Below are 24,203 nucleotides of genomic sequence, written 5' to 3'. Positions count from 1 at the left end.
TATTTTGCCAAAGAGACGCTTGACACGAAGGGACACTTCGATGTTTTTCAAAACTTGCTTCCAAAAAGCATCCTTACGACTCCATCGTACTCCGATCCCCGTTAAAAGGTGCAATACGCAGAAATTGCTCCGCCATTTCCTGGATGCTAAAATTTAAATAGATCGCTTAATTTCAGTTTATGTAACAAAACAAGCAATGTATAGTGTATGTGTAACCTTTATTTAACTAGGCAAGTCAGTTGAGAACAAATTCTTCTTTACAATGACGGCCTACACCAGCCAAACTTGGACGACGCTGGGCCAATTGTGCACCGCTCTATGGGAATCCTAATCACGACCTGTTATGATACAGCCTGGAATCGAAACAGGGACTGTAGTGGCACCTCTTGCACTGAGATGCAGTGTCTTAGACCGCTGCGCCACTTGAAGTAGAGAATCATTGTAGCATTTAAACCTCTGTGAAATAGATTTTCAATAACCAAATATATTGTATTTTTCAGCTGTTTAAGCTGGTGTACAAAACCAAAAGATGCAAAAACAAACTTAACGGAAGCATTGAAATAGTGCAAAGAGAACAGCTCTTGCGTTCAATGAGAATGACTGATCTATAACTCACATGTCTATGCGAATTTGGAGAGGTCGCCCAAAAAGTTGCATATTGTAGCTTTAACTTCTTGAGTTTAAATTATTGCAATCTTTCAAGAGAGAATGACTGTGGTGTCAGGAACATGTTTTGAGTAGCCTCGCCTAACAATTGAAAGCTGATAAGAATGGTACTGGAGCAAATGCCAATGCTACTGGCTTTTTTGCCTCTGTTCCTTTGACACACCTATGTTAAGTGGTTCTTCATTGTTGACAAAGAGGTTAGTCACACTAACAAAACACTACTGTTTAAGTAATAGTTCTTATGCTTATCATAAAGAGTAGATACGGACTTTTACTACAAAAGAGTGTGCCACGATGAGAACAGTTAGTGTCATGAAAAAGGCTGTTGTTCCAACTTATACCCCACTGTGGAAAAAGAGGCTGGCAAAAATCATGGGAAAATCTGCTGGTAGGGTACATCTCAAGGTATTTTTCAAATGACCTGACAAAACGTCAGCAATGATGATTTTACTTTTCTTTTCCCGTAAATAATTGACCCCATAAATGCATAATGCCAAATAAGAGTGCACCGTACACTGCCAATAGGAAATGTAAACTAATGCCTTCAAAACTGATTCTAGATCAATGTGTGTGGAACTACTATTATGCCAAAGCTTCCGGTCAGCCATGGCTCATAGATTCAGCGACTCAGTATCATTAAATGATGTAAAGGCTATCTATTAGCATTTTGGCTAAAGCACTAGATATACTTTACCTCTGCATGGTTCGTTACTGGCGAGGCTCCGGCACTGTGTTCTAGGTCCAGCAAGGGAGAAGGTGTAGGTGGCTTCGACTTGGGCTGGTCGTCCTCCATCATGGTATCTAGTAGAGTTCACTTTCTCCTCCTCGCTTCACTAACCTCACAGCAAACGCGGTGGAGGGGTGGGGTTGGCCACCGGTACATTGCTGCTCTGCTCCTGTTGTATCCCAAGGTCTGACTGTCCAGCACTAGCTCCCATTCAGTGAGTCGTCACCTCTTCATCAGTCAAAGGCAGTGAGAGTGAGTGTTTGCTTGGTGGAATTGGCCAGAGAGGCATTTGAGGCAAACACGGCTGTAGAGATAGGAGGTGGAAACCAGCCAAATGCAGGAGCAATCAAAGGTGAAGGTAAGCAGTAACTGTAAAACAGACAATAAAGACTGAGGTTTTCAAATTTCAGCATTCTGCTATCAGTATGGAATGAGACTGGGAATAAGGGCATCAATGCATGAATGAAGAATTTCCTCTTTAACTTCATATAGAAATCATACTATGTTATTAGCTACATTTCCACCACTCTCCTTCTCCTATGATAAAGGCATTCAATATAATGGCATTTCAATTACAGCAGTATCCATTTTATCGGAACCAAGCTGAAGTTCGATTACTTTATATAAAAACTGTGGATGGAACGTGTTTATGCGAGTAAAGTCATACTGAATAAAAATAAATTGTAACAGCTGTGATGGAAACAGGAAGTTTCGGTACAATTTTATAAATGCCGACAGATCATTTGTTTGTTCAACATGGTTGGATCTTTTTGAGTCTGTAAAATGTATTATGCGCAAAATTGCAGTGGAAACACCTTTATGCATAACTATTGATAATACAGCATAATAAACCATCATATCTGAGTAAACTTGGGAGTCATGTGATGATATGGTGTGTGGTCCTCCCACTACAACTCGGGAAACCATTGATTAAATAAATGATGAACTTCACAGGGTGGCGACAATGCACGGTGATGAGCTTGATACTGCTTTCCAATAAATATCTAGGGTCTTATTCTGGTGACATGATGATCGGTGCTTGACTGCCGTTCGACAAAAAATACAAATATTCTCATCATGTACACTAGCCTACCCGCACGCGGAAGTTCCTTTCATAGGATAACCAGATCCAGAGTAATTATTATCCATCGGGTGATTGGCTGAGCCTTATTTGAAGGCGTGACATCACTTTGAGCCCTTACCAAAACAATGGCAGACAATCTCTCTCCCCTCTGATCTAAAACTCGGTAACAAGTGACAACCCTAAAACCAGTAGTAACAACCAACTTCAATTACAGTTATCTAATATTCCCGCACCCCAATAACATTGTCGCCGAGGAGGTTAGCTAGCTACAGGGTTTGAGTCACCACAGACGTTTTATTATAAAACAGCTCAGCTATCAACGCTAGCGAGACTGTGTCTAGACTCAGGAGCTCATGGGCACATACTAGACACGTCACATAGGATCCAGCTGGTTAGATATGATTCCACCATAGGCAACAACTGGCTACTAGTTCGTTTTCACAAAAATGTTAGACTCATAGCTAGTTTATCCAGTGATCACCACATGTAGAAGGATAGCTACTGATTGAAATGTAGCATGCTGGCTCACACTGGCCAGGCAGAAGCCATCTCGCTAAGTTAACAGTTAGCTAATAGTGGCTAACTAAATTACCAAAATGTAGCTAGCTCACTGGCTAGGCAGTAGCCACTACTAGCCAACTAATTGTGGATTTCCCATAGATGGGTTAAACCGGGTGGACTTTCAAAATCCTAATGTCGCTGAGCCTTTCACATTAAACTTCCACCTTTCCTGTAGTTTATTTTTGTATTCAAATAACTTTTAATTGGTCACATACACATGGTTAGATGTTATTGCGTGTAGCGAAATGCTTGTGCTTCTAGTTCCGACAGTGAAGCAATATCTAACAAGTAATCTAACAATTCCACAACAACTACCTAACACACAAATCTAAGAAAAGGAATGGAATAAGAATGTATACATATAAATATATGGATGAGCAATGGCCGAGCGGCATAGACAAGATGCAATAGATGGTATAAAATACAGTATATACACATATGAGATGAGTAATGCAAGATATGTAAACATTATTAAAGTGGCATTATTAAAGTGACTAGTGATCCATTTGTTAGTGGCCAATGATTTCAAGTCTATATGTAGGCAACAGCCTCTCTGTGTTAGTGATGGCTGTTTAACAGTCGGAAGGCATTGAGATTGAAAAATAACTTCGGTCTCTGTCCCAGCTTTGATGCACCTGTACTGACCTCGCCTTCTGGATGATAGCGGGGTGAACAGGCAGTGGCTCGGGTGGTTGTTTTCCTTGATGATCTTTTTGGCCTTCCTGTGACATCAGGTACTGTAGGTGTCATGGAGGGCAGGCAGTTTGCCCCCGGTGATGCGTTGTGCAGACCGCACTACCCTCTGGAGAGCCCTGCGGTTGTGGGCGGTCCAGTTGCTGTACCAGGCGGTGATACAGCCCGACAGGATGCTCTCGATTGTGCATCTGTAAAAGGTTGTCAGGGTTTTGGGTGACAAGCCAAATTTCTTCAGCCTCGAGGTTGAAGAGGCGCTGTTGCGCCTTCTTCACCACACTGTGTAGGTGGACCATTTCAGTTTGTCCGTGATGTGTACGCCGAGGAACTTAAAACTTTCCACCTTCTCCACTACTGTCCCATCGATGTGGATAGGGGGGTGCTCCCTCTGCTGTTTCCTGAAGTCCATGATCATCTCCTTTGTTTTGTTGACGTTGAGTGAGAGGTTGTTTTCCTGACACCACACTCTGAGTGCCCTCACCTCCTCCCTATAGGCCGTTCTCGTCGTTGTTGGTAATCAAGCCTACCACTGTTGTGTCGTCTGCAAACTTGATGATTGAGTTGGAGGCGTGCATGGCCACGCAGTCATGGGTGGACAGGAGGGGGCTGAGCACGCACCCTTGTGGGGCCCCAGTGTTGAGGATCAGCGTAGTGGAGATGTTTCCTACCTTCACAACCTGGGGCGGCCTGTCAGAAAGTCCAGGACCCAATTGCACAAGGTGGTGTTGAGAGACCCAGGGCTTCAAGCTTAATGATGAGCTTGGAGGTTACTATGGTGTTGAATAATGAGCTGTAGTCATTTTTTTTTATTTTACCTTTATTTAACTAGGCAAGTCAGTTAAGAACAAATTCAATGAACATCATTCTTACATAGGTATTCCTCTTGTCCAGATGGGATAGGGCAGTGTGCAGGCGATTGCATCGTCTGTGGACCTATTGGGGCGGTACGCAAATGGAAATTGAAGTGGGTCTAGGGTGACAGGTAAGGTGGAGGTGATATGATCCTTGAATAGTCTTTCAAAGCACTTCATGATGACAGAAGTGAGTGCTATGGGGCGATAGTCATTTAGTTCAGTTACCTTTGCCTTCTTGGGTACAGGGACAATGGTTGCAATATTGAAGCATGACTGGGATAGGGAGAGATTGAATATGTCTGTAAACACACCAGCCAGCTGGTCTGCGCATGCTCTAAGGACACGGCTAGGGATGGCGTCTGGGCCGGCAGCCTTGCGAGGGTTAACACGTTTAAATGTCTTGCTCATGTCGGCCACGGAGAAGGAGAGCCCACAGTCCTTGATAGCGGGCCACATCGATGGCACTGTGTTATCCTCAAAGCGGGCAAAGGTGTGTAGTTTGTCTGGAAGCAAGACGTCGGTGTCCGTGACGTGGCTGGTTTTCTTCTTGTAGTCCGTGATTGCCTGTAGACCCTGCCACATATGTCTCGTGTCTGAGCCGTTGAATTGCGACTCCACTTTGTCTCTATACTGACAATCCGCTTGCCTTGAGGGAATGACTACACTGTTTGTATTCGGCCATATTCCCAGTCATCTTTCCATGGTGAAATGCGGTGGGTCATGCTTTCAGTTTTGCGCGAATGCCGCTATCTATGTTGCCAACGTAGTGGTGCGCACACTGAACGATGTGGCACAGATGGTGTTCACACACTTCAAGATTCTTCACCTGTTCATGAGGATTCTCGATACCACGTGGTCTCGTGAAAACAATTATGTGATTACATTTAATGTAGCTATGAGCTGAGTGTGGCGGTATTTCAAATATAAAGAGTTGGGAAGCTCTTTTGCTAGTTGTCCTGATGTATATGAATACGTGCCAGGAGATAAGATATGAATACCTATAGCTAGCTCCCACAGCCGTTCCAAGCTAGCTAGCGATATTGAACTAAAATATAACATTTCAAAGACTTCACTGAGTTACAGTTCATAGAAGGAAATCAGTCAATTTAAATAAATTCATTAGGCCCTAATCTATGGAGTTCACATGACTGGGCATGGGTGGGCCCTTGGAGGGCATAGGCCCACCCACTGGGGAGACAGGCCCAGGCAATCCAAATGAGTTTTTCCCAACAAAAGGGCTTTATTACAGACAGAAAAAACCTAAGCAACCACAGGTGAAGAAGCCGGATGTGGAGGTCCTGGGCTGGCGTGGTTACACGTAGTGAGGCCGGTTGGACGTACTGACAAATTCTCTAAAACGATGTTGGAGGTGGCTTATGTTAGAGAAACAAACATTAAATTATCTGGCAACAGCTCTGGTGGACATTCCTACAGTCAGCATGGCAATTGCACACCCCCTCAAAACTTGAGACATCAGTGGCATTGTGTTGTGGGACCAAACTGCACAGAGGCCTCTTATTGTCCCCAGCACAAGGCGCACCTGTGTAATGATCATGCTGTTTAAAATCAGTAGCAATGCTCACTGACAGGGACGTAAACAAATTTGTGCGTTTTAGAGAAATAAGCTTTTTGTTTTAATGGAACATTTATGGGATCCTTTATTTTAGCTCATGAAACATGAGACAAACACTTTACATGTTGTGTTTATATTTTTGTTCAGTATAGAAAGAGATTCCACAACGTTAGTTTACGCGAGTTACCTTGCCTCACCTTACCAAGTAGGGTTATATTTACACAATAGTACGGTTATATTTACACAATAATACGATTATTGTGAATCATCAGATTAATATAATAGTTAGTTTAAAACGTTTACATGCTTTGCCAGAATAATGATTTTGCTAATAATCCTGTTTAACGTTACATGGACACATTTGAAATCAGGCTACTTGATGGGATTTTTTTTTTTTAAAGCAGAAAATCGCCAATCAAAATAAACATGCGCTCGTACATTTATTAACACTAATAATTTGATATTCAACAGATTATGGTAAAGTGTTTACATGACTATTTTAAATCGGCGTAACGTCAAAATCGAAGTAAGCATACACCGATTAAAACACCGGGTTTTCTAAGCAAATTTTGGAATTATTAGGGCACGTTAACGCTTAATTGGCGTTCAATCACTGTAATTGATCTGCCGGCACCGGTAGCTCGAGCAAACGGGAAGTATACGTTTTAGAAATCGTTTTCACATACAAACTTTATATGTCCGAACTATTGTTGTGTGTATGTAACCGTCCTCAAGTCTCAACGTCAAACTGCAAAGTTACCACACAGACTCATTATTGCAAAGCAGCCATCAGGCTAGTGAAAATGATAACCAATGCCGCCAAAAAATATGACCCGCAACGTTGTTTATGCCAGTAAACTACGCTGACCGACGTTAGTTAATCCTATTTTGAAAAGGCAAACACTAATCAATGCTAGGTTTAACGCGAGACCATATGGCACCTTTTGGAACCTAGCTACTTTAGCTGGCGAACGTTATTCTCAAGCCTATGGCATATGGTCTCGCGCATTAGTAACAAACTAGCTAGTTGGCTTCATTATCATATCTTTACATTCACATGATTCATATCGACGGCCTTTAAAAAGTATTTATTCCTGTAGACGCTTAAAACAAAACTACTTAACACTATGACTAACTATTATTATGCCCCGACTGTCTAAAAACGCACTCAATTACCGCGCGCAAACCTTCAGAAAAATAGCTACCAACTGTTGTTTTATAAATCACACCATAAAGTAGTCACCATGACTTGTCACTCACCTCAAAACGCAATAACTGCCATGCCCATTTTATGAACTGTGTGTGCCTGCTAACGGATTCCACAGGATTAGTGATGTCCACTCCTGCACGGAGTTGCTACAGTACGTGATGATGGGCAGGAGGGATGACAAGACTATCCACATGAGATCAGTGTGTATTATTACAGTAACACACCGATTTTAATTCAGGATTTTGACTGCTACAAGGCTAAGCAACAAAATTAAAAAAATTACATAATAAAAAAAAAACATACATAGCAATAGTAGTTAGACCTATTGATCGGATCCGTATACTGTTCGTTCAATCAAAATCCGAATTTAAACAACGAAGACGGATATGAATTTCTACTGCGTGACATTTTTTTCTAATCTTATCCACAAATTGTTATTCAAGAACAGAAAGGCATGGAGAGCAGCAGCTTCAACAGGATAAATACACACTGAAAGGCGTGGCTAAACGTGACCACGCCCCTGGGTAGGGTACAGCGGTAGTTTACTCCCATTGCTCCCACGTGTCACGCTAAACCAGGTATTCCCAAACTGGGGTACGCAATGCCGTCGGGGGTACGCAATGCCGTCGGGGGTAAGCCGAATAAAAATGTGATTCACATTTTTTTTTTAAATAAAATTTCACATTTTCAAACAGTCCATATATATTTTCCAACAGGGCTATACATTTGGGTGAGGTTTTTTTCTCGTCTGAGTAGTCTCCTTTCACTGCCAAAAATAAAAATGTTATTATCTAGTGTTCAGCGAAATAACAACACAATGTCAAAAACAGGTAGCCTAGTTAAATAATTAACATCCAATCACATTAACCATTACTCTCTCGCTGGAATTCCACTAACGGTCCGTATGTAGCCAAACGTATATGTTGCTCATTCCGTTTGCTCGAAAATGGATAAATGATTAAAAAAAGTAAGTCCATAGAGACACATTCCAGCTCTACTGGTAGTACTGCTACTACCAGCAGTACTACACCTGCACCTGTCGACGACACAAGTTGTTCTGCTTCCACGAGCACATCCAATGCTAGCATCAGTAATTCTACATTTGTTGTTAGCCCAGCTAGCATGGACATTGACAGTTGTGAATCTGATGCAGCCGAAGAGCTACTCCCCCTTACACGGGAAAGCACCGAACAACAGACAGGGACGTTGGACCATCGAAGAGGCGCAAATATGATGAGAACTACATTGATTTGGGGTTCACTTATTTTGGGAGTGGTGCCTTTCCTCAGCCACAGTGTGTTATATGTGCAAAAGTACTATCTCACAACTCAATGAAACCTTCACTCTTGCGAAGACATTTAGAAACAAAACATGCCAATTTGAAAAATAAGCCACAGGAATTTTTTGAGCAAGAATTAAGAAGACTTTTGAGTAGTAATACATGTATAGCAACAGATACCATTAATAAGAATGGGCTAGAAGCATTTCATATGGTGAGCTACCGAGTGGCTAGGACAGACAAGCCCCATACTGTTGTGGAGGACTTATTTCTTCCTGCTGCCGCGGATATGGCTGGGACAATGCTGCGGAAAAGGCCTAAAAAACTATACAGACAATGTCTTCATCAAACAACACTGTTTCACGACGCATCAGTGACATGGCAGGAGATGTTTTGAAACAATTACTGCATACAAGCCAGTGAATTCTATGCGTTAACAGCTGGATGAGTCAACAGACGTGGCGGGCCTGGCACAGCTCCTGGTATATGTCAGTTACGTTTATGGGGGGTCAATTAAGGAAGACATCCTCTTCTGCAAACCACTGGAGACCAGGACAACAGGAGAGGATATTTTTAAAGTACTGGACAGCTTTGTGACATCAAATGGACTTTAGTAGTCAAGACGTGTTGGTATCTGTACTGATGGTGCAAAAGCAATGACAGGGAGACATAGTGGAGTGGTAACACGCATGCAAGCACTTGCTCCCGACGCCACTTGGGTTCACTGCAGCATCCACCGAGAGGCTCTTGCTGCCTGACAGCTTGAAAGACGTTTTGGTCACTACAGTGAAAATTGTAAACTTCGTTAAAGCAAGGCCCCTGAACTCTCATGAATTTTCTGCACTATACAATGATATGGGTAGCGACCATGTAACACTTTTACAACATGCAGAAGTGCGCTGGTTATCAAGGGGCAAAGTATTGACACTTTTTTTTAAATTGAGAGACGAGCTTAACGTTTTTGTTACTGGCCATAATTTTCACTTGTCTGACCGCTTGCATGATGACGAGTTTCTCACACGACTGGTCTATCTGGGTGATGTTTTTTCTCACCTGAATGATCTGAATCTAGGATTACAGGGAATCTCCGCAACTATATTCAATGTGCGGGACAAAATTGAGGCTATGATTAAGAAGTTGGAGCTCTTCTCGGTCTTTCCATCATTGTATGATTTTTTGTGTGCAAATGAACTCAAGCTTACAGACAATGTCAAATGTGATATAGCGAAACACCTGAGTGAGTTGGGTGCGCAATTACGCAGGTACTTTCCCGAAACGGATGACACAAACAACTGGATTCATTATCCCTTTCATGCCCTGCCTCCAGTCCACTTACCGATATCTGAACAAGAGAGCTTCATCGAAATTGCAACAAGCGGTTCTGTGAAAATTGAATTTAATCAGAAGCCACTGCCAGATGTCTGGATAGGGCTGCACTCACAGTATCCTGCCTTGGCAAATCGCTCTGTTGCAACCACGTACCTACAGTTGAAGTCGGAAGTTTACATACACTTAGGTTTTTCAACCACTCCACTTGTTAACAAACTATAGTTTTGGCAAGTCGGTTAGGACATCTACTTTGTGCATGACACAAGTAATTTTTCCAACAATTGTTTACCGACAGATTATTTCACTTATAATTCACTGTATCACAATTCCAGTGGGTCAGAAGTTTACATACACTAAGTTGACTGTGCCTTTAAACAGCTTTCAAAATTCCTGAAAATTATGTCATGGCTTTAGAAGCTTCTGATAGGCTAATTGACATAATTTGAGTAAATTGGAGGTATACCTGTGGATGTACTTCAAGGCCTACCTTCAAACTCAGTGCCTCTTTGCTTGACATCATGGGAAAATCAAAAGAAATCAGCCAAGACCTCAGAAAAAAATTCTAGACCTCCACAAGTCTGGTTCATCCTTGGGAGCAATTTCCAAATGCCTGAAGGTACCACGTTCATCTGTACAAACAATAGTACGCAAGTATAAACACCATGGGACCACGCAGCCGTCATACCGCTCAGGAAGGAGACTGTTTGGCCATAATGACCATCGTTATGTTTGGAGGAAAAGGGGGAGGCTTGCAAGCCAAAGAACACCATCCCAACCGTGAAGCACGGTGGTGGCAGCATCATGTTGTGGGGGTGCTTTGCTGCAGGAGGGACTGGTGCACTTCACAAAATAGATGGCATCGTGAGGATGGAAAATTATGTGTATATATTGAAGCAACATCTCAAGACATCAGTCAGGAAGTTAAAGCTTGGTCGCAAATGGGTCTTCCAAATGGACAATGACCCTAAGCATACTTCCAAAATTGTGGCAAAATGGCTTAAGGACAATACAGTCAAGGTATTGGAGTTGCCATCACAAAGCCCTGACCTCAATCCTATAGAAAATTTGTAGGCAGAACTGAAAAAGCGTGTGTGAGCAAGAAGGCCTACAAACCTGACTCAGTTGCACCTGCTCTGTCAGGAGAAATGGGCCAAAATTCACCCAACTTATTGTGGGAAGCTTGTGGAAAGCTACCCAAAACGTTTGACCCAAGTTAAACAATTTAAAGGCAATGCTACCAAATACTGAGTTTATGTAAACTTCTGACCCAATGGGAATGTGATGAAAGAAAGAAAAGCTGAAATAAATCACTCTCTACTATTATTCTAACATTTCACATTCTTAAAATAAAGTGGTGATCCTAACTGACCTAACTGACCTCTTCACCTTGGTGTTTGTGTATTGAGGTGTGTTACTTGTATATAACAGATTCAATTAAATTAAAAAAAACAGATTAAGGGAAAGGGAATGTCAAGGGGGATACCTAGTCAATTTTCCAACTGAATGTATTCAACTGAAATGTGTCTTCCGCATTTAACCCAACCCCTCTGAATCAGAGAGGTGCGATTACTCATAAAACGTTCAGGAGCACTAACAAGCAGCAGATCTCTCTGTTGTGTTTACAAGATATCCCAGGGCCATCTATGAAGTTTAGTGCATTATCAAATTGTACTGACATGTCAGGATACTGCTGAGCAAAGTGCTGCTCAGCACTCGCTGTTTTCTTCAGATGAGAAGGGATCGGTCCTAAAGATTTATACCCTGATCAATGTAGATCCCACATCTCCCCTATACATGTCTGCCTGTACTGTGGAGCAATGCACCAGCTCCTCCCCAGTCTTTTAAGGGCATCCTCATTCATACTCTGCCAAGTGATTGGGTATTCCTTTGCCTGCAAGATTGTGAAATGGTACACCAAAAAATAAGCAATGTTAAGATAACTATTTGAATTCAGCAAATTTAAGAGATAAAGAATATGGACAAATGTCATATTTTTGTTCCAGACGTCACTAACACCTCATTTAACTAATTGTGGTTTAAATTGTAGGCCAAGAATAGTTGAACATTGTGTTTGTTCTGGGCAGCAATACAAATGTGCACAGAGTGCAGTTTCCTGGGACAGAAATCACCCACGTCTGTATTTTAGAATGAACTTCAGATGTTATAATGAGCTGACAATTGTGCGTGATAGAGAATAACATGAGTGGACTGAAAAGTATATATATATACTGTATATCATTTTAATTAAAATGACAACAATATAATACAATGCAATATAAAGACAATACGAATGGCCACTCCACTGTGGGTGCTCTGGTCATTGGGTATGCTTGCCCCCACCCGCCCATAGACGCTGGCAGGGTGCCACCAGGACCAGCACACACAGTGTGAAACCAAAACACTAAACATAAATAACTAAACACAAAACATACAATAATCACATTCCCACCCTCACACCTGATTGGAGGACCTCAAGCAGTTATACTGTGTATTTGTGTATGCATGTATTCCCACATTTATTCAATCAAACCTTCAGACAAACCTATCAACCCATCTTTCCCAGTAAATCATCATTCTGCCGTTTCCTCTTGCAATACATCCCTCATTTCTACCATTGTGTCTCACTAAGGACTTGAATCTCTCTCTCTCTCTCTCTCTCTCTCTCTCTCTCTCTCTCTCTCTCTCTCTCTCTCTCTCTCTCTCTCACTCACTCACTCACTCACACAGAAGTTTACCGATTTGCTCGTCTGTCCTATGCACCTTGTTTTTGAAGACCCCCCCCCCACACACTGTTGATTGCTTTTAATTATTGTCAACTGTGCTTAATTGTTTATGTCATATGTGAAATATAGTTCTAGGTTCTGTAAACTGTCTAAAATGTTATGTTTTCAATGTTGCATGCTCTTCTCTTTGGTGTTTGTGTATGGTGGTGTATTACAGGTATATAAAATACATTCCATTAAAAAAAAATAAAGAAAAATAAAACAGATCACTGCTAAAACGCACAGCAGCACTAACTAGTAGCAGATCTCTCTGTTGTGTTTACAAGATATCAGAGGGCCTCATGAGGAGGACCATCTTTGTAGTTTAGTGCAGTATCAAATAGTACTGACATGTCAGGATACTGCTGAGCAAAGTGCACTTGCTCTGTTTACTTCAGATGAGAAGGGATCGGTCCCAAAGATTGATACCCTGATCAATGTAGATCCCACATCTCCCCTATACATGTCTGCCTGTACTGTGGAGCAATGCACCAGCTCTTCCCCAGTCTTTTAAGGGCATCCTCATCCATACTCTGCCAAGTGATTGGGTATTCCTTTGCCTGCAAAATAGTGAGATGGTACACCAAAAAAAAAGCAATGTTAAGATAACTATTTGAAGTCAGCAAGTTTAAGAGATAAAGTATATGGACAAATGTCATTGTATTGTTCCAGCCGTCACTAACACCTCATTTAATTAACTAATTGTTGTTTAAATTGTAGGCCAAGAATAGTTGAATATTGTGTTTGTCCTGGGCAGCAATACAAATGTGCACGGAGTGCAGTACCCGGGACAGAAATCACCTACTTCTGTATTTTAGAATGAACTTCATATGTTACAATGAGCTGACAATTATGTCATAGAGAATAACATGAGTGGATGGAAAATGATATATATATCAGTGGGTGCTCTGGTCAGTGGGTGCCTTGTCCCCACCCGACCCGAGATGCCGTCAGGGCGCCACCAGGACCAGCACACACAGTGCTCACAGCGTGAAACCAAAACACTAAACATAAATAACTAAACACAAAACATACAATAATCCCATTACCACCCTCACCCCTGATTGGTGGACCTCAAAAAGTTATACTGTATATGTATATGCATTTATTCCCACATTCATTCAGTCAAACCTTCAGACAGCCACATATCAACCCATCTTTCCCAGTAAGTAATCATTCTACCATTTCCTCTTAAAATACATCCCGCCATTCTACCATGGTGTCTCACTAGGGACTTGAACCTCCCCATCTGCAACATTTATGCCAAAATTGCCCCACCAAAAAAACATGATATTTCCTATTGAAGGACTGTGGTCCTTCAAATCCCCCAGCAGGACCTGATATTATGGCATAACATTTTTGGACCTGACTCCAAAAACAAGCCACAGATTGACAGTACCATTCGAGATGCTCTATTGATTCTGTTTCTGCGTGGTAGTCTGCACAGAGATGACTGTTGAATGCCCCATATACTGAGCATTATTTTTGTAGTGCAAATGTTCTATAATATCTTAAGTTGAAAAGCACCGATTGATGCGTCAAATGTTGTTTTGTATATCAGTTCATAAATCCAATGGGATGGTTTTAAGACATCGACAATCTGTTCCCAACTATCTTGAATTTTATGCAAAATAGTTGTGAACCCTAATGACGGTAGGTGACACTGATACATTCTACGATTTACATTGAGTGTACAAAACATTAAGGACACCTGCTCTTTCCATGACATTGACTGACCAGGTGAATCCAGGTGAAATCTATGATCCCTTATTGATGTCACTTGTTAAATCCAATTTAATCTGTGTAGATGAAGGGGAGGAGACAAGTCAAATAATGATTTTTAAGCCTTGAGACAATTGAGACACAGATTGTGAATGTGTGCCATTCAGATGGAAAATGGGTAAGACAAAATATTTAAGTGCCTTTGAATGGGGTATGGTAGTAGGTGCACCGGTTTGTGTCAAGAACTGCAACGCTGCAGATTTTTCACGATAACAGCGTCACGACTTCCGCAGAAGTCGGTCCCTCTCCTAGTTCGGGCGGCCTTCTAGCCATCGCCGATCCACCTTTCATTTTCCATTGGTTTTGTCTCTTCTTCCCTCACACCTGGTTTCAATTCCATTCATTACATGTTGTGTATTTAACCTCTGTTCCCCCCCATGTCCTTGTCCGGAATTGTTTGTTGTAGGGCTTGTGCACGTTATGCTGGTGGATACCGGGTTTTGTTTGACCCATTCATTTATTGTTCTGTTGACGGTGGTTTTTATGTTTATTAAATGACACCGTTGTAAATCAGTTTTCGCTCTCCTGTGCCTGACTTCTCTGCCGCCAGTACGCACCCCGTTACACACAGTTTCCTGTGTGTAAAAAAAATGGTCCACCACCGAAAGGACATCGAGCCATTTTGACACAACTGTGGGAAGCATTGGAGTCAACATGGGACAGCATCCCTGTGGAATGCTTTCGACTCCTTGTAGAGTCCATGCCAAGATGAATTGAGGGTTTTCATAGGGCAAAAGGGTGTGTGCAACTAAATATTAAGATGGTGTCCTTATTGTTTTGTGCACTAAATTGGTCATTTTAAGCCATTATCATTTTTAATAGGTTAAAGACAAACTAATTCATTGTTTTCTCTTTTCAGTAACTGCCTCTTCCTTTTTGTGGCAGAGCTGCAATGAGTTGGTTATAATTTTGTAATGAGCATACATTTCCTTCACCTTGATTAATTACTTGTGTGACAATTTTACCGTTTCATTTAAAAAGCAAGATACTTTAAACAGGGTTCCATTGTCAATCCACCCGAAATGGATAGTTTTAATCTGTATAACAGCAAAGAGCCCCCTTTTAAAAGTTGGATGTATTTAGATACAATTTCGGTATAATAGAAGCTTTAAGAGAGAGGTTAAATATCTTAATATTTCATAGTTTTAGCCCTCCAAGCTCATTAAAATATTCCCATTTAGCTTTATCTGGTTTGCCATTCCATATAAAATGAAATATTTTTTGCTCACATGACTTGAAATGATAATCTCCTGGAGTCGGTAGAGCCATGGATAGATGTGCAAACTGCGATATCACTAGACAATTAAGCAGGGTAATTTTGATATAGATGGACAGATGTTTACATTTCCATGATTTCAAGACCCTATCTATTTTTCAAAGTTTTCTATCAAAATGAATAGTTGTAAGATCATTAAACTTTTCCCGGGATGTGTACGCCAAGCACATCAACTGCACCATCCGGGCATTTAAAAGGGAGACCACATAGCAATTTAATATTTATGTCTTTTAGAGACCTAATCCGTAATCTAGTACACCTATCATAGTTGGGTTTTAATCCAGAGAAATTATCCAGGTCCTCAAAAAGACCCTTCACGGTTGAATTGGATCTGATTTGTATAGCTAACAATTCAATGGCCATAACAAACAAGTATGGTGATGAGGGAGAGCAACCTTGCTTTACATCTCTAAACAATTCAAAATTCTCACAGAAATAACCATTAATTATTATTTATTTATATCAAGGAGTGTTATGCATGACTTTTATCTATTTTATGAGAGATTCTCCGAAATCGAAATAATCCAGACATTTATAGATAAATTCTAGCATACTTTATGGAAGGCTTTCTCGAAATCTTCTATAAAGATTATACCTGGTTTCCCTGTTTTCCATTTTTCTAACAATTGTCTAATGTTATCTCCAATATATCTTCCTTTTAAGAATCCTGTCTGATCGTGATGAATAATATTCAGTAAGACCTTCTTAATTCTATGAGCAATACATTTTGCCAATATTTCTGCATCGCAACATTAAAGGGTGAGGGGCCTCCAATTTTTTTTAGAGACTGGGCCTTTATACTTTCCCCCCTGGCTGCTGCTTCAGTAGGACAAAAATCAGACCCTCGTTTTGTGATACAGTTTATCATTTATACAGTATATGAATAATTAAAACATGCTAATAGTGGATCTTTCTGTAATTCATAAAATGTTTGACGAATCTCTACTGGAATGCCATCAAGCCAGGTGTTTTGGAGTCAATTGTGTGTCTCTACTTCTACTTTTTTTTATTAAACAGTAGTGATGTTGAACACTGCTGAATAAACTCCTGACTAAACTCATGGGATAGGGTGATTTTCCCGCTGGACTGGAGGTGCCCAAGTTCTACATCTGTCTGGCTGATGGGGTGGGATGTGCTTCAACCTGAGAACAGAACAGAAACAAAAGGCCTTGTGGGGAGAAATTATACCTCACTGCTTAAATTTCTACTAAGCTATGCGGAAGTGTTTTAAGAAGGTCATTCCAAGGATAATTTTGCCATTTGATTTTGAATTTTAAGACCCCTTGAAGTATCCCGAAAAAACGTCTACAATTTTTTTAATGAAAATTGTAATTTGGCCTTATCTGCTATTAGGCCATACAAATGTATTGAATAACAGATTCACTTCATGAAAAAAACCGATAGTCCTCCCCCAAAATGTAAAAAAAGTTTTTTCTGAAGTGTCTGTCTTATATCTGAGAGGTATAAGAAACATCAGGAAACATGAATATATATTTTTTTACATGCGTTTGACAATTTTTTTTCTGGCACTAAACAGTCTCTATATATCATTCCATAAATGTTTTCAACTGGTAGCGGGGGACCTTCAGACAAGTCTTGTGGGGCCTGTGAGCATCCTAGAGCAAAACAACCGACATGTACGTATACGTGGGAATCTCATTTTAGGATAATAGTTGTACAGAACATTTTGTGACAAGACCAATTCTCGGGATGTCTCTGGACTGACAAACATTGCTCTAGCTCTGTCACCTTTCAGCTCAGATGCAGAAGTGCGACATAGGCAGATGCATCCAATGCAAAAAAACATATCTAGCTTAATTAAACAAAAATATTTTTATGGGGAATTGTTTATTGGGCTAATTAGATTTCAGCGGGGTGCGGACATCGACTTGTTTTTTATATCGGATGTTGTTAAAATGTCTTACCTCCAAACCAGTAGGGCACAACGGTTTTGTCCTGCCAAGCCAATTCAATGGAGTGAAATGAATGCATCAGTTGTCACCTGTCCCTGAAAAAATATGCAGTACCAGTCAAACATTTGGACACACCTATTCCTTCCAGGATTTTTATATATTTTCACTATTTACATCACAACTATGTAATAACTCATGTAGTAACCAAAGAAGTGTCAAACAAATGAAAATATATTTTATATTTGAGATACTTCAAATTAGCCATCCTTTGCCTTGATGACAGCTTTGCACACTCTTGGCATTCTCTCAACCAGCTTCACCTGGAATGCTTTTCTAACAGTCTTGAAGGAGTTCCCACATATCTTTTCTAGGCTGCATTTACAAAGGCAGTCCAAATTCTGATCTTTTTTTCAACTAATTGGTCTTTTGAAAAATCACATAAGATATTTTTATGTCAGATGTTTTTCAGATCTGATCTGATTGGTCAAAAGACCAATTAGTGAACAAAGATCAGAATTGGGCTGCCTATGTAAAGGCAGCCTATTTCGTCTACACCTGTCTGGAAATATGGGCACAATCAGAATGTGGACAAGATCAGGACAAAGAATGTATGTTAGAACCAGGTAGCCTATAAACAGGGCTTTTGTCTCCTTGGCAACCTAGGCAACTTTGACCTTCTACCCCGACAAAACAAACTTTTCTGTATTTATTTTGCTCTGGGGAAGGAATGCATCTTTCAAAACTGGATAAACAAAAATAACAACTCCATACAGCATTAGCACCAACTGATCATTGAATATATACACATGGAACAAATCACAATGTCAACAACCCATCAAACAGCGAGTACGGTCTGGGAACATTACTAGCTAATCTGAATTTCATCGCCACCTGATCAATTCAACCCCTTCATGTAGGCTTCTCTCTCTCTCTCTCTCTCTCTCTGATCACTGCTAAAACGCACAATGAAATCACCCACATCTGTATTTTGGAATGAAATTCATATGTGACAATGAACTGACAATTCTGTGAGATGGAGAATAACATGAGTGGATGGAAAATGACATATGTATATATATCGTTTTAATTAAAACAACAGCAATACAATACAAAGACGATACGAATGGCCGCTCCCCTCAGGGAGTGCTCTGGTCATTGGGTGTGCTTGTCATCACCAGCCCATAGACGCTGGCAATGCGCCACCAGGACCAGCACACACAGTGCTCACAGCGTGAAACCAAAACACTAAACATAAATAACTAAACACAAAACATACAATAATCACATTCCCACCCTCACCCCTGATTGGAGGACCTCACACAGTTATACTGTATATGTATATGCATTTATTCCCACATTCACTCAGTCAAACCTTCAGACAGCCACATATCAACCCATCTTTCCCAGTAAATAATCATTCTACCATTTCCTCTTGCAATACATCCCTCCATTCTACCATGGTGTCTCACTAGGGACTTGAACCTCCCCACCTGCAACATTTATGCCAAAATTGCCCCACCAAAAAAACATGATATTTCCTATTGAAGGACAGTGGTCCTTCAAATCCCCCAACAATACAGTTTGCAGGTCCAAACGCGACCTGATATTATGGCATAACATTCCTGGACCTGACTCCAAAAACAAGCCACGGTGATATGAATATGTAACAGTACCAAAAGAGATGCGCTTTTGATTCGGTTTCTACATGGTAGTCTGCACAGAGATGGATGTCTATGTTTGGGCCAAGTCAAGGCCAGTCCGGACCGGACCAAAAATCAATCATAATCTAACACAGTATGTGCTGTCCTTGAGTCATGAAGAGTATATGATTAAAATGGAGAAGCACTTTAATCAGACTTTATTCAAGGAATGTGTCCCAAATGGCTAGTTAAATAAAGGTTAAAATAAAAAAAGTGGATTTAACATGTGACATAAGTTAGGGGTCATAGCTTTAACCTGGATACACCTGGTCAGTCTATATCAACTTTAAGGGTTCCTAATATTTTGTACACTCAGTGTAGATGTGGTGACACACAGCGATTCGTCACGCCCTACGTTTTGCTTGACAAAATACATTGTCAGAGATAAGAGGATCAGATAGAGTGGATATGGACTCTGTGGCCCCATCTCATTGGCTGTCCAGGAGTTATACTGTCTATTCATATCATATCACACAAAATTACATTAATGATGCTTTACCTTTGGGGCCATTGATGCATTGTTAATGATATTCTCAGACTTCTTGGCCAACATCTGAGTTGAATAAACAAAGCTGATCAAGAAAGGGAGTGGGAGGTGGAACGTTATTGACTTTGTGTACAAAAAGTGTTTCACCAAATTATTCAGATATTAGTAATAACTATTAACTACTCACTATTATTGAAGATGCTGGTGCATTCCCAATTTAGATAAAAGACAGCTGATTATAATAAAAGCCAACTCATGATTGACTGAGATTTCAGAGTGGAGGGATGCATTGTATGCTAAGGAGCGCTAATTAAGACTACACTTTGTGGTAATTTGATCAGTTTATGGTTAAACCCAAGAGGAGTGGCTTGAAGTTAGTGTCCTATGGCTCAATGCAATGCAGTTCATCTGGGTGGAAGGGCAGAGGAAGGAAAAACAACATGTTGACCGCAGCACCTCTCTCTCTCTCTCTCTCTCTCTCTCTCTCTCTCTCTCTCTCTCTCTCTCTCTCTCTCTCTCTCTCTCTCTCTCTCTCTCTCTCTCTCTCTCTCTCTCTCTCTCTCTCTCTCTCTCTCTCTCTCTCTCTCTCTCTCTCTCTCTCTCTCTCTCTCTCTCTCTCTCTCTCTCGACTACAATAGGATAATCGGATAATCAGGGAACAACAGGGGCAGAATGGACATATGTCTTCCTGTAATCCTTAGGTCAGAGGTCATGTGGAGTGTACTCAGTGGAGAGATGGGGTTGATAATGGGGGTCAGCTTGGGCAGGAAGCCCTGCTCATGAGGTACATGCTGCAGGCATTGACGTCCATGGTGAAATCCCAGTCGGTATCCTCGGAGTCCAGTTTGGAGCCGAAATGGACGAACCTGGGAGAGGATGATGATGGGTGGTGGGCAATTTGATGATCCAAAATGGCAGTGTTCCAGGTTGTCATTTTTGCAGTTGCTCTGTGAATCTTAGAATGCTTTCATATTAATATGGTATCTTTAGGTGTGAAATATGACTGCATAAAAGGATGACTTGGAGCCCTACCAACGGCTTCTCGTTCACCTTTTCCCATCTACCTGTTGACAGGTAGAGGGTCTGGTTGTACCAGACATTGCACCACCAAATTCTCATTCAAGTCAACCCTCTTCCACTTCCAGACCAGTATCAAAGTTGAGGGAGACAAAAGTGGTTATTTACAGGGCCTGAGCAAGGTGCTGTGCAGATGAGCCTTATACCTGTGAACAAACTGTCTATACTGTGGGTCTTCTGAGGGTGATCCCGACCTACATATTAGGACAGCATTTTAGTGACCTCCATTAAGGGGTTGGTTGGTGACAGAGTGGAGGTAAACCCATGGAATTCTGGGATTTTGGAATGTACACTCACACAGTACAGTGACTGCTGGACATTTACAGTGAGTGGAGAGAGAAGTGCTAAATCATTTAGCTGGTTTACTGGTTTAAACAAAACACAAAATGTAAGCAGTTGTTGTTACTGTAGGTTTACAATGATTAACACCAGTGCCATAGCTATTTAGGGACAGTGGGTGTAAATCAAATGCTGGAAATGAGCCCAAGCTAAAGTGTGGTGGCTCAATGCGTCTTGTTATTTCAATGTGTGAATTTTTTTATTGCATTAGTCCCTACACAAATAAATGAGTTAATGAGAGTGAAACAAGACCAGGAAAAAGCTCAACTTGAAACAACATTGAAGAATACCTCTACATGGTCAAACTCCAAGGCCAGACCTTCCACTTGGCCCTTCTTGGTCACATCCTCCACTTTGGTCTCGATAGCTATTTTAGATACACATCAGCCTGGTTAAACCAAACTGAATGCTGGTGAGCACAGCGTTTAGTCTGGCTACATAAACATGTGATTAGCTTCAATAAGCCCAACCTAGTACAAGAAGATGTGTCGCAGGGGGGATGTATTGCATACTAGATCACGTGAGGCGATTTGTGCCTAGATTAACAGGATTAGTAGGTTTGGGTAGAGGAGCGTGCACGGAAAAGAGCAGTAGGACCGTACGCGGTCCCTTTGAACTCACTATCTGAGAGGAATATCTAGTCTATATATACACGTTAGGCATGGTTATTGAACGACCATTGACCAATACACTAGATAATCAGTATGGCCTTGGACTACAAACTACTGTGATCATAGACCATGTCATAGAAATACATTGAGTACAGAAATGTATGGTGGGAGGTTAGAAAGAGGTTACCAAGAGATAAAGCCTTGAATTGTGTTTTTAATGCAGCCTTTGAAAACACCACTATTCTACTACCCTGAGAGGTAAGCATTCATGAGTTTAACACTGTCAGTGTGTTAATGTGAGTCAATTGCTCTCAAATCATAAAATTGGTCAAGGTTAGAGATAGGTTAGGATTAGATTTAGGGTTAAGGTTAGTGTTAAGGGCCACGGTTAGGCATATAGTTAGTGGACCATCATTGGGAAGTTCTGGGAACCATTCAAATCGGTTTAATAACATAATTTATATATGAATAAGGGGCACTCGTTCATTCTCAAGGTGCCCAGTAGATAGCAGTAGTAAACCATAAGAAACTACTGGGGTGGCCGTTGAGTTCCTTCAATCTACATGGATATCTGTTGCTGTAACTTGGGTTCACTCTTTGACAAAGGCCTACAATGTATAAAGATAGACGATCATGATTTTCCACACAAAATATCAGTAAAATGTTCGAATGAATGCATATTATACCACACATCATGAATACGTGATGATGTAGATTGTACAACTCGTAGAGTGTTTCTGAGCACCTTGGATATCAAATGCACGATGACTGCATAAACGTTCCCTTTATCAAGACAAGAAAGAACAGTAAATACATCAACATTCATCCCTTTCTCATCCAAATCCATTCCCTCTTCAAATCCCTTCTTCTCCTCGGCCTCAGCTGCATCATTAGCCATCAAGCAGACCATTTGAGAACAGTGTGTCCTGAAAAAGACTTTACTTTTGTATGATCTCTTCACTTTGTCAGTAGTAAGTGACAGAAGGAGACTGTACGTAAGTTTTTCCCTTCCCTCACTCTTCTCAGTGTGTTCAGCGTAATGGCTTTTTACCTCTTCTGATCTGAAACTGCTTGAACAGAGATCAGTGGCTCTTGCCCACACACACACACACACACACACACACCATCACACTCACACACACACATACACAGGCCTCCCTCAAGAAGCATTGCTTCAAAGAACCCAATCAAGACATGGGCAATATGATCCAATCCCAGCAGTGATTACTAATTAGCTAAACCCTATAAGCTAGGCCCTTCTTTTCTGGCAAGACATCGCACCACAGGAACTCTTGGATGAATGTAATTACTCATTAATGTGCAAGCAGAGTGTGGAGTCTGGAGAGAAGTGTTACAGGATATTATTTGGTAGGCAGATAATCTTTGTTTTGAAAATATACAGCTGTAGCTTGAGATCCCTGAAGAGGTAGCATGTCATGGTAAGATGCTGCAAGGCCTTGGTATCAATTGCCTTTATAATATTCCACGCAGGCTACAGCGCTACACTATGTGTGTTCAATAGCTGTAAGATAAGTGACTTTAATAGTCGATGGGAACTTGACTCTTTCCATAACGTTAGAAATATGGACTTTGAAGAAAAAATAGACACTTCACTTTGCAGCACTATTGTATACTCTAGTGCTTTGCATAACTTAGCTCATGTTTCTGGCTGATAAGAACCCTCACAAACAAACCTGTTGGTACTGGACACACACACACTCACTGCAAGGGCTTGGCGAGGGAGAGAGTGCACGTCAATGGAAAGAGAGTGCTCATCAATGGAAAAAGAGAGTGCACGTCAGGATAGTGGAGCCCATGTACAGAAATAACAATTCAGTCACCAAAGCGACATATGCCTAACATTTATTTGAGTTAAGGCTGGTTTATAACTGTTCTGACAACATGTCTGTAGACCACTAGAATGTGTCTACAGACAGTCGTTAGATCAGCCTTTACAATAGAAAGCTGTGTTGGTTCTACCATCCTGAACAAACCAGTTTTCTATCTCCATATTTTCCCCGTGGAGAGGGTACAGTAATAGCAGGAACCAGCCTAAAGGGCCTAAGTGTTCATAACAAGAACCAGGGAAGATGAATGAACATTATAAGCCAGAAAATATATCATCTATAAATAATTGTGTATGAAATGTGGTTGTGCAAATGGTAATACTGTGGATGAATAAAAACAATATTATGATTATTATTACTGTTAAAAATCGCAGTCAGTATGGTGAAGTTGACGTTGTTGTTGTGGTAAAATAAACAAAATACTCAGCAGTGG

This window comes from Salvelinus namaycush, chromosome 8 (assembly GCF_016432855.1).
Source record: "Salvelinus namaycush isolate Seneca chromosome 8, SaNama_1.0, whole genome shotgun sequence".
NCBI classification, from domain to species: domain Eukaryota; kingdom Metazoa; phylum Chordata; class Actinopteri; order Salmoniformes; family Salmonidae; genus Salvelinus; species Salvelinus namaycush.
Note: the sequence above shows the minus strand (reverse complement) of the source record.